Genomic DNA, 8,667 nt, shown 5'->3' on the forward strand with positions numbered 1-8,667 from the left:
AGAATCATATTTCTTTGAAGAATCATATTTTGCACAGGCAGAATGTAGCAAAGTTACCTGGAACAAAAACCCAATCCTTCTAGCAACTAATCTGGCCAAAAAACACAAAGTCATCAATGTCCCAGGTATAACCCAGCAGAGAATGACTAAGCTCCTCAAAAGACCGATTTCATGAGTCCTGTTTTACACTTGGGCTACTTGGAAAAATCTCAAGCAATCACTTTCAATAGAACAAGTAGCCTGTGGCTGCAAAGAAGAGCAAAACAGCACACTGCTGCAAATGAGCTGCAACATCTATTATTCCACAGACAAAAGTCTCCTGGTTATTCAAGAATAAGCAAAACTTCTTATTGATAGTTTAACTTGCAAACAGAATACAAAGCACACCTAAAATCCATATGAAAAGCACAAAACTCATCTCCCCACACCCACCCCAGACACAGTTCTAATTCAGGTTAGCAAATGAAAAAGAAAAACCAGTTCCCTTGCATGCCCGGCCCATTTCTGAAATGGAACAGGGAAGGCACATACCTCAAGTAATCCTCAGTGAAGGCCATGAAAGCTCCCCCCTCCCCCCCCCCCAGATTTCTGCCAGGGCTGTGCTGCAAACCTAACTCTATAAAGCTAACACCTGGCTTGGCTCATCACTTTCACTGTACAAAGAGCAAATTGGAGCTCAAGTTCTATGCAGTTAAGCATACACTGACTTAATTCCTCGGAGTGATCCCCTTAAACCATAAATTCTTTTGCTTCTCTGGAGGCAAGGAAAAATCAGGAGGTTTATACCTGTATCACGGTGGTTCTCCCACACACTCCCATACACATCCGTAGCAATTATAAGGAGCGAAGCAACACCACGACTGGGATTTCCAGACACTATGTTGTCAAGGGTTAAACCTTCATTCTCCTCCCACTCCTGCACAAGTGCTGGAGTCAGCTATATTCTGAAGCCCTAACACTCACCCAGCAGGATACAAATGTGAGGAAGATAAAAAAAGATAATCTAAATAGGTTCCAAAGATAATTTTTGTTGTTTAAAATTCTAAAAATACACATCAGGAGCAGGGGTCAGGTCTAACTGGACATTTGCCAGAAAAAATAATTTAAGCTGGTTCCACACAACATCATCCCTAATTGTTCACTTTCCGTGTTTTTACTCCCCTTGCTGCAACTTCCCAAATATAGTTTGCCACAATCTTTTTCAAAAGATCAAAGTGTGCTTTTTATGCTGTGTGGATGGGAAGGTGCATATTTTTGCAGATCCCATGAACACTGACAGCACTTTCCTTCCTCGGCTCCCACCCGCCATGGCCACCAATTCCCTCCCCACCACCAGAAGGTTTTTTCATGTTGTTTTTAATTGCCAACTGACATATCACTAAAGGGGTATAACAATCTTTTTACTAGTTTCTTTGAATTTCCAGCTTTCATTTTTAAAAAACCCTATATCTCTAACCCTTTTTATTTTGGAGATATGCTTTCCCCTACTGCAACAAAACAAGCTTTTTTTCCCCCTAAGAAAGCTGGGAATTCAGAGAAACCACCAGAAAGATTATTACAACACTTAGTGATATATAAACTGGTGGAGTTTTTTAAGCCTGAAAAAGGTCTGGAGGGGGGGCAGAATTGCAGCCAGGTAAGGAATGTGCAGGGAAAACTTCCATGTGGATGTTTGCATTCCCAGCAGCGATGAGCACTACACAGAAAATCACTGCCATGCAGAAAGAACCTTACATCCTTGCCATTTGAGTTAATGTTCACTTTAAATTCTGTACATAGGAAAAGATTCCCAAGAACAACTGTCATGTGGAGCACCTATGACAAACTGATTGTGGCTGAAAGCTTGTTTGACCTGGGAGTGCCCTCATGGAAACCCAGTACTTCATCTTTCTTTATAAGGATTAGACATTCCCCCCAACAATTGCATGGTGAAGATGCGTTCACCATCTCCTCTTCTGCTAAAGAGACAAAGATTGCAAAAATGAAACCACTAAAAGAACACTTCAGGGCACATACTGAAAATGGAGCTCCCTATTCTGTTCAAAATGGCTGATTAAGAGTTTAGCTACAGCTCTTCAAACAACTCTGCAAAATGCAGATTACCCAGTTTACAGGGAATTCCAAATGGTTCTTTGTCCATTAATATAATCGCCTGTTCTTTAGTTTCTACTACCTTCCTCCCTCTCAGGCCACAGCCTCCTTCAGATTTATATCCTCACTCCAGTTGTTACTAAAACCTCTCTACTCTGCAACAGCAATACATCCAAAGGTATTGCTGAGACTACTCAAAGTGCAGTTGTTGACTTCAGTAACCTTTTGGCCAACTTGGCCACAGCAGAGCTAAGGTTGTAGGTTTCTCCCTGTCACAAAGTGAGACAACTAAGGGCATTCTTCATCTGCTGCACCCCCCCATGAGTAACTTGAGACAACCCACATCCATGAAGTGATGCAGCTGACATAAAAGAGTGGCTCAGAGTGTAAGCGCTGAGGCCCTGGATTCAAATTTCACCTCAGTCTACCAATTCACTATATGGCCATCAAGAAGCCATTATTCTCTAAATCTCAGCCCCCAATCATTTGTTATATGATAAAAGTATTAACCTACCTTACCATGCTGATGTGAATACAACTGGGCTAGCCTAACAGACTTCCTGCAGATTTCTCTCATGTTTTCATACCATGGCTAGATTATTAACCATTTCCAAATGTTCCAAGAAATATGACTGAGTTTACCCATAGTTATGCATACCAGCATCCAATACTTTATTGCTTAGCTATGCAGTACTTTTTAACAAAACTGACTTTATAGCACCATCAATACAGCCAACATGTTTCAGGAAGTGATACTCTTGTTCTATTTATGATATGCTTATGAAAAATCAAACATAACAAGAAGGAAATTTGGAAGATGAATGCCTAAGTACAGGATGTAAAAACTACTAAGAATAGTGACTAGGGGTAAGCACACAAAAAAAATCTGTATTTTTTGGGTTTGGGTGCATTGAACCAAAAAATAAATAAATCACTATTTCCCAATATTCCCGAATCCCAATATCGATATTTGGGAAATAATCTGGGAAATAATCAGGATTGTCAATTTTTTGGCTCAGCATTCAAAGGGACCATCTCTTTAAATGTGTTTTGCGAGCTGCAGCACAAGTGAACCTAGAAGGTTCACCCTTCCGGGTTTGCTCATCCAGTGGCTTGCAAAATGCATTTGAAGGGACCGTCCCTCCAAGTTGTGTCCAGACTGGCGGGGGGAGGAGATCCTAGAGTCAGTCCAATGTTCAAAAGGGGAGGGACTGTGTAAAGCACACACACACACACACGCAAGCTAGAGGCATCAAACTGGCAGTGGACCTCTTTGGGATGTCCCTCTCTCTCCAAGTTGTGTGTAGATTGGCTTTGGGGAGCAGGAAGATCCTAGGGTCCCTGTGCAAAAGGAGAGGGAGTGTGTTGAATGCCCCCCCCCTGCAAGCTAGAGGCATCAAACTGGCAGTGGACTTCCCTGGGATGCCCCTCTACCTGCCCTCCAAGTTGTGTGACGATTGGCTGGGGGGGGGGGGAGATCCCAGGGTCCACATGCAAAAGGGAAGGGAGTGTGTCAAACTGCCCTCCTGCAAGCTAGAGGCATTAAACTGGCACCTGACCTAGCGGCAGCTTGCAAAATGCATTTAAAGAGACGGTCCCTTCAAATGCATTAGGATTCTCTTGCCCCGTGGTTTAAACTGTGAGCAAGGAGACGCTGGGCCCAGGATCTGTGTGTGGAGAAAGGTTTCTTCCCACCACACGCAAACCTGGCTGGGAGGCTTCTCCTGCCCCACAGTTTAAACCGTGGGCCTGGAGAAGCTGAAATTGATATTGCTGTGCCAAGCTGAATAAAAGCCAAGTAATACCAGGTTTTATTGGGATTCTCTATATCAGTAGCTGATTACAGATGACAGAATTAGATTCGGCTTAGGAAACACCCCAAAAACACCAGCTTGATAAATACCAAGTGTTACACCCCTAATAGTGACACAGCATGTCAAAATTTTAGAAAGGAAACTTGCTGTAAACATTACTGTCATAGCATAATGGACTCTCTTCCTTGGAAATATCAAGTAATTTCACAACGTAGGTTTATGCTTCATAAGTAATCAAAAATGGAAACAGAAAACACAGAAATTTCAGAGGAGTTTTAAGAAAATCCAAAGTTAACTGTATTGTGAACATGTCACATAGAAACAGAACCCGTTCCATAAGATACTAAAAATGGCATCAGTACAGCATGAAAATGCTAGAATTATACTTTTTATGGAAATGAGGCAAAGTACACTCAAGTTCTTTTTGCCACTGATGCTAAGGTGATGCTCTGCAGCAAGCCTACCTTTCTTTGATAGTTTCTCCGTCTTCACACAACACAGTTGTTGCTTAGAACACTTTCCTCAGACTTGTGGAATCAAAAAGTTCTGCAAGACAAAAGGAATAGCTTGTTTTATTCAAAAATACCACCCCTTTGTATTTCACCCTTGCCTTTTCAGGGGGATATGTATAATTGTATCAAGCAATTCCCACAGCAACAGAATTTCAGATACTACATTTATACCCTGCCTTTCTTCCCAGTGTGGACTCAAAGGAGCTTACATCATTTTCTTCCATTCATCTTCACAACAACCCTATGAGGCAGGTTAGGCTGAGTTTGCGTGACTGGACCAAGGCCACCCAGAAAGATTCCATGGAAGAATGAGGATCTCAACCTGGATCACCAGACCCTAGTCTGTAACTCTAACCACTATATCACACTGTGTTTCATGGGATGCCTGCTGTTGAAGAGTAGCAAGCAGCTGATCCCAGGTGAGTCATGCAAGTTGCATGGTAACAAGTCAATACTGCAGTGGCTGCCTGCCAGGTTTGGTTCCAGTAAGTCTTCACTCAAAGGCCAAAATAGCCCTGAAAATTGCACTGCCCCTTCACTGCCTTTTACTGGAAGAAACAGAGGCTTGAAGGCTGGCAAGTTGTGGGTGCCCAGCAATGCCCATAACAGCTACTGTTTCTTAAAACTACAGGCACTGGACTATTATTTGAGGGTGGTTTTAAATCCCTATGTATTTTCTATTTTAAGATTTCAGATTTTTTCTACAGACCTAGGGCTTTCCTCAGGATTGTAGAAAGATCTATCTTATCTGTTCACGGCTCCAGTCCCTGGACTTAAGCATCCACAGATTTGGTCATATCTTGACCAAAGAGAGAGCTATAAATTGTTGCATCCTATACTATCTTAGCCCACATCACTCATTCCAAAAGAAAACTATGTATTTTATAGGCTTTTTTCTTAATTACTCTCCAAAATTTCCTAGAAGAGTCCTTAGACACACACCCCTCCAAATCTCTAAAGCAGAGTTAATCAAAAATCTTACAGCAAAGTGCTGGTCCTCCAAATAAAAAGTATAGAATGTTACCATTTCAGAAGCACATGAAAAAATGTGCTGCTTCTTATCATAGGTAGGAGCGAGTGTATACAAATACCAGTCATCTTTCACATACACCTACTATCTAAACAACTTAGCCTTCCCATTTCTATTATGAAGCAACTGCCATTTTGGATATTATCTGAAGTGCCTTCCTGAACTACCAGTGGGGGGGGGGGGGGGGGGGGGAGTGCACCCTGAAAAGATAGGCACTAATCTGAGAAGGCCAAATTATCAGGACAAAGTTACTAACAAGAAAGAATGCTAGAGCTGAAAGGTCAATAAATTAATCCCTTTTTTCCCATCCACCATCACAGCACGCCACAAAAAACAAGCAGCTACACAGCAGAAAACACAGCAGGCAGGCAAAATGGTTCCAAATAACTAACACAAGTCAGCCAAGCTCAGGGACACTAACCGGGGGAAGGAAGTTCCCAAGAGAACAGCCAGATCAAAGCATCAAATTAGAAGAAATATTATGCTTGATAGAAACAGAAGATTCACTGTTCTAACTGTTTCCATCTTCTGCTCCAAAATAAATCAGTTTTATGGTTTAATAAGACTCAACAAGCAGCAAAAACTGCTTTTTGCAAACACTACAGCCCTCAGCCCTACACTTGTCTTGCCCCCTCACCAAAGAAAGGTACAGGGCGAGGAGTCTTGGGGTGATCCTGAATGCCCCACTTTCAACGGAGGACCAGGTTGCCACTGTTGCCAGGTCTGGCTTTTATCATTTGTGGCAGGTCAAGCAATTTGTTCCCTATCTCTCCTCCCGGGACTTGGCTACAGTGATTCACACACTTCCAGGCTGGATTACTGAAATACACTCTATGCAGGGCTGCCCTTGAACCTGACCTGAAAACTCCAGCTAGGGCAAAATGTGGTGGCACACTTGCTGACAGTGTTGTCTGTGTGGGCACACATTCAGACAGTGCTATGCCAACTGCCCCAGCTATCATTTGAGTACCGGATCCACTTCAAGGTTATGGTGTTGACCTTTAAAGCCCTACACGCTCTGGGATCAGCATACCTACGGGACCATCATATCTTTGGGACCATCTCTTCCATACAGCCTTGCGCTATGCACAACAACACCTACTGGTAGTCCCTGGCCAGAAAGACATCCACTTAGCCTCAACCAGGGCCAGGGCCTTCTCTGCCCTGGCCCCTGCCTGGTAGAACACACTTCAAATTGAGACCAAGGCCCTGAGGGACTTGCTACAATTCCACAAGGCCTGCACAACAGAGCTGTCCCACCAGGACTTTGGTTGAGGCAGCAGATGTTTCCACCATCTCAGCCACTCCTGCTCATAGTAGGCCTACAAATGCCTAAAGGTAAAAGTAAAGGTTCCCTGGCTTGAAAGCCAGTCAAGTCCGACTCTAGGGTTGCGGTGCTCATCTCCATTTCAAAGCCGAAGAGCCAGCGCTGTCTGAAGACGTTTCTGTGGTCATGTGGCCGGCATGACTAAATACCAAGGCGCACGGAATGCTGTTACCTTCCCACCGAAGTGGTACCTATTTATCTACTTGCAATTTCTTGCTTTCGAACTGCTAGGTTGGCAGGAGCTGGAAGCTAGAGACGGGAGCTCACTCCGTCAAGCAGCAACTCGGGTCTTGTACTGCTGAACTACTGACCTTCCATAGCCTGCAGTTCAGCTGAGCCACCGCAGCTCCCCCACAGATGCCTACTATCCTGCTAACCTCTAACAGGAAACATACTGGGCTGCTCTAGAGTTAATGCTATGTTTATTAGCTGCCATCCTGTTTTATTTAACTAGTTTTTAATTACATATTCACTGTATTTTATTTGTGTTGTAAGCCGCCCTGAGCCCATCAAGGGATAGGGCGGGATATAAGAGCAATAAATAAATAAAAGCAAGGTACAACTAACAGAAAAGGAAACCCCCATACCAAGGCCACAGTAGGAAAAACAAAGCAAGATTCTTAAAGGGTATTTTATGTCCATAAATCAAACTGCTTGCATACTATACAATAAAGCTATTATAAAGAGATGCAACAGGAGATACTCTGAGTGCTTTTATTTTTAACTTGGATGGATGGATGTGAGCTCAGGATCCTGTGAAGGCAAGCAGTTTCCTTTGCCTTATCACTGCAATAGCTACAAATCAATATGACAAAAGGTTTTTCTCTTCTTTTAAAAAAAGTCTGAAAAGGAAAAACACCTTTTGTTCAACACAGAAAAGCCCAAAGGTCCCCAGCCAGCAGGCATGGCAGCCAGCCAAACACTCCTCCTCGCTGCAGACAACTCCTCTCTTAATTCACCTGGGTTTTTCAAAACAAGAAGTCACCACCTGTTCCAACTGGTCTATGGAGGTTCCAATCTCAAAGGATGTTTTAATTTTATGCATCCTGGAAACGCCCCATCTTTACACCCCATCATTGAACAGAGATTATATGTAGCCCTAAGCTCCCGGGTACATTGTATCATCTTCCCACTGAGACCTATGTTGCTTCTGATGTCTCATGACTGAATAAGAGACAAGTCAGCTTTGTTTTGCCATTACTTCAAAAGTTTAGCTTTGCTTTTTGTTGTTATTTGTTTTAGCATGTTTATTTTGTGTAAATGAAATCATCCACATTTGGCCAATTTTCTGTCATACAGAAGATATACTTATTGAACAACGATTTCTCCTTACTAAAGCTAAGTTTGTGTACCACAACAATCTCATCAGTTTTCCCTCAGGCAAATCACATTTATATTCTATGTGACTTTCCATCTCCAATTAGAAGCCTCAAGTGGGCATTTGTTCTTTTTAACTTGACAATCTTAACACCTAACCCTAAGCACTCTGGGGTCAGCTTACTTGGAAAATTAGCTCCTTCTTATACCCAACTAAACCCAGCGCCTCACTTTGCTCTGAAAAAAGTAAAACCCTGATAGTATCAACATGCCACCGTGGAGTCTGAAGATGACGTACGGCATCAGGAAAGTACTCCTAGAACTGTAAACCTGGGAAGGCATCTTAGGCACTGCTAGCCAAACTGCCTGAAATAAATACATCTTCTAACAGAGATCAGTGTAGTCCCAGTGAGCAGAGACTGAGTTTAACCAACAATAGATTTCTAGACTGCCTTGAGCAAGTCACACACTTCCTATCTGTAAAATGGGGACAACCCACCACAAAGTGACAGAGCACAAGGTCAAAAGCAGAATGTAAAGCTCTACACCAAGAAAACAATTTACCACTGGCAAACA

At 42.8% G+C, this 8,667-nt stretch overlaps 1 protein-coding gene across 2 annotated transcripts in view; it reads right to left on the reverse strand.

The window, feature by feature from the left end:
• Nucleotides 1-8,667, reverse strand: part of THRAP3 (thyroid hormone receptor associated protein 3) — a 36,295-nt gene that overhangs the window by 20,052 nt on the left and 7,576 nt on the right. For both annotated transcript variants that reach the window (XM_015417780.1, XM_015417777.1), the window contains exon 2: nt 4,370-4,451. The gene's annotated coding sequence lies outside the window, so the exon portion shown is untranslated. The remainder of the gene's footprint in view (nt 1-4,369; nt 4,452-8,667) is intronic.

Source organism: Gekko japonicus, unplaced genomic scaffold, assembly GCF_001447785.1.
Source record: "Gekko japonicus isolate JY-2015 unplaced genomic scaffold, Gekko_japonicus_V1.1 scaffold203, whole genome shotgun sequence".
NCBI lineage: Eukaryota > Metazoa > Chordata > Lepidosauria > Squamata > Gekkonidae > Gekko > Gekko japonicus.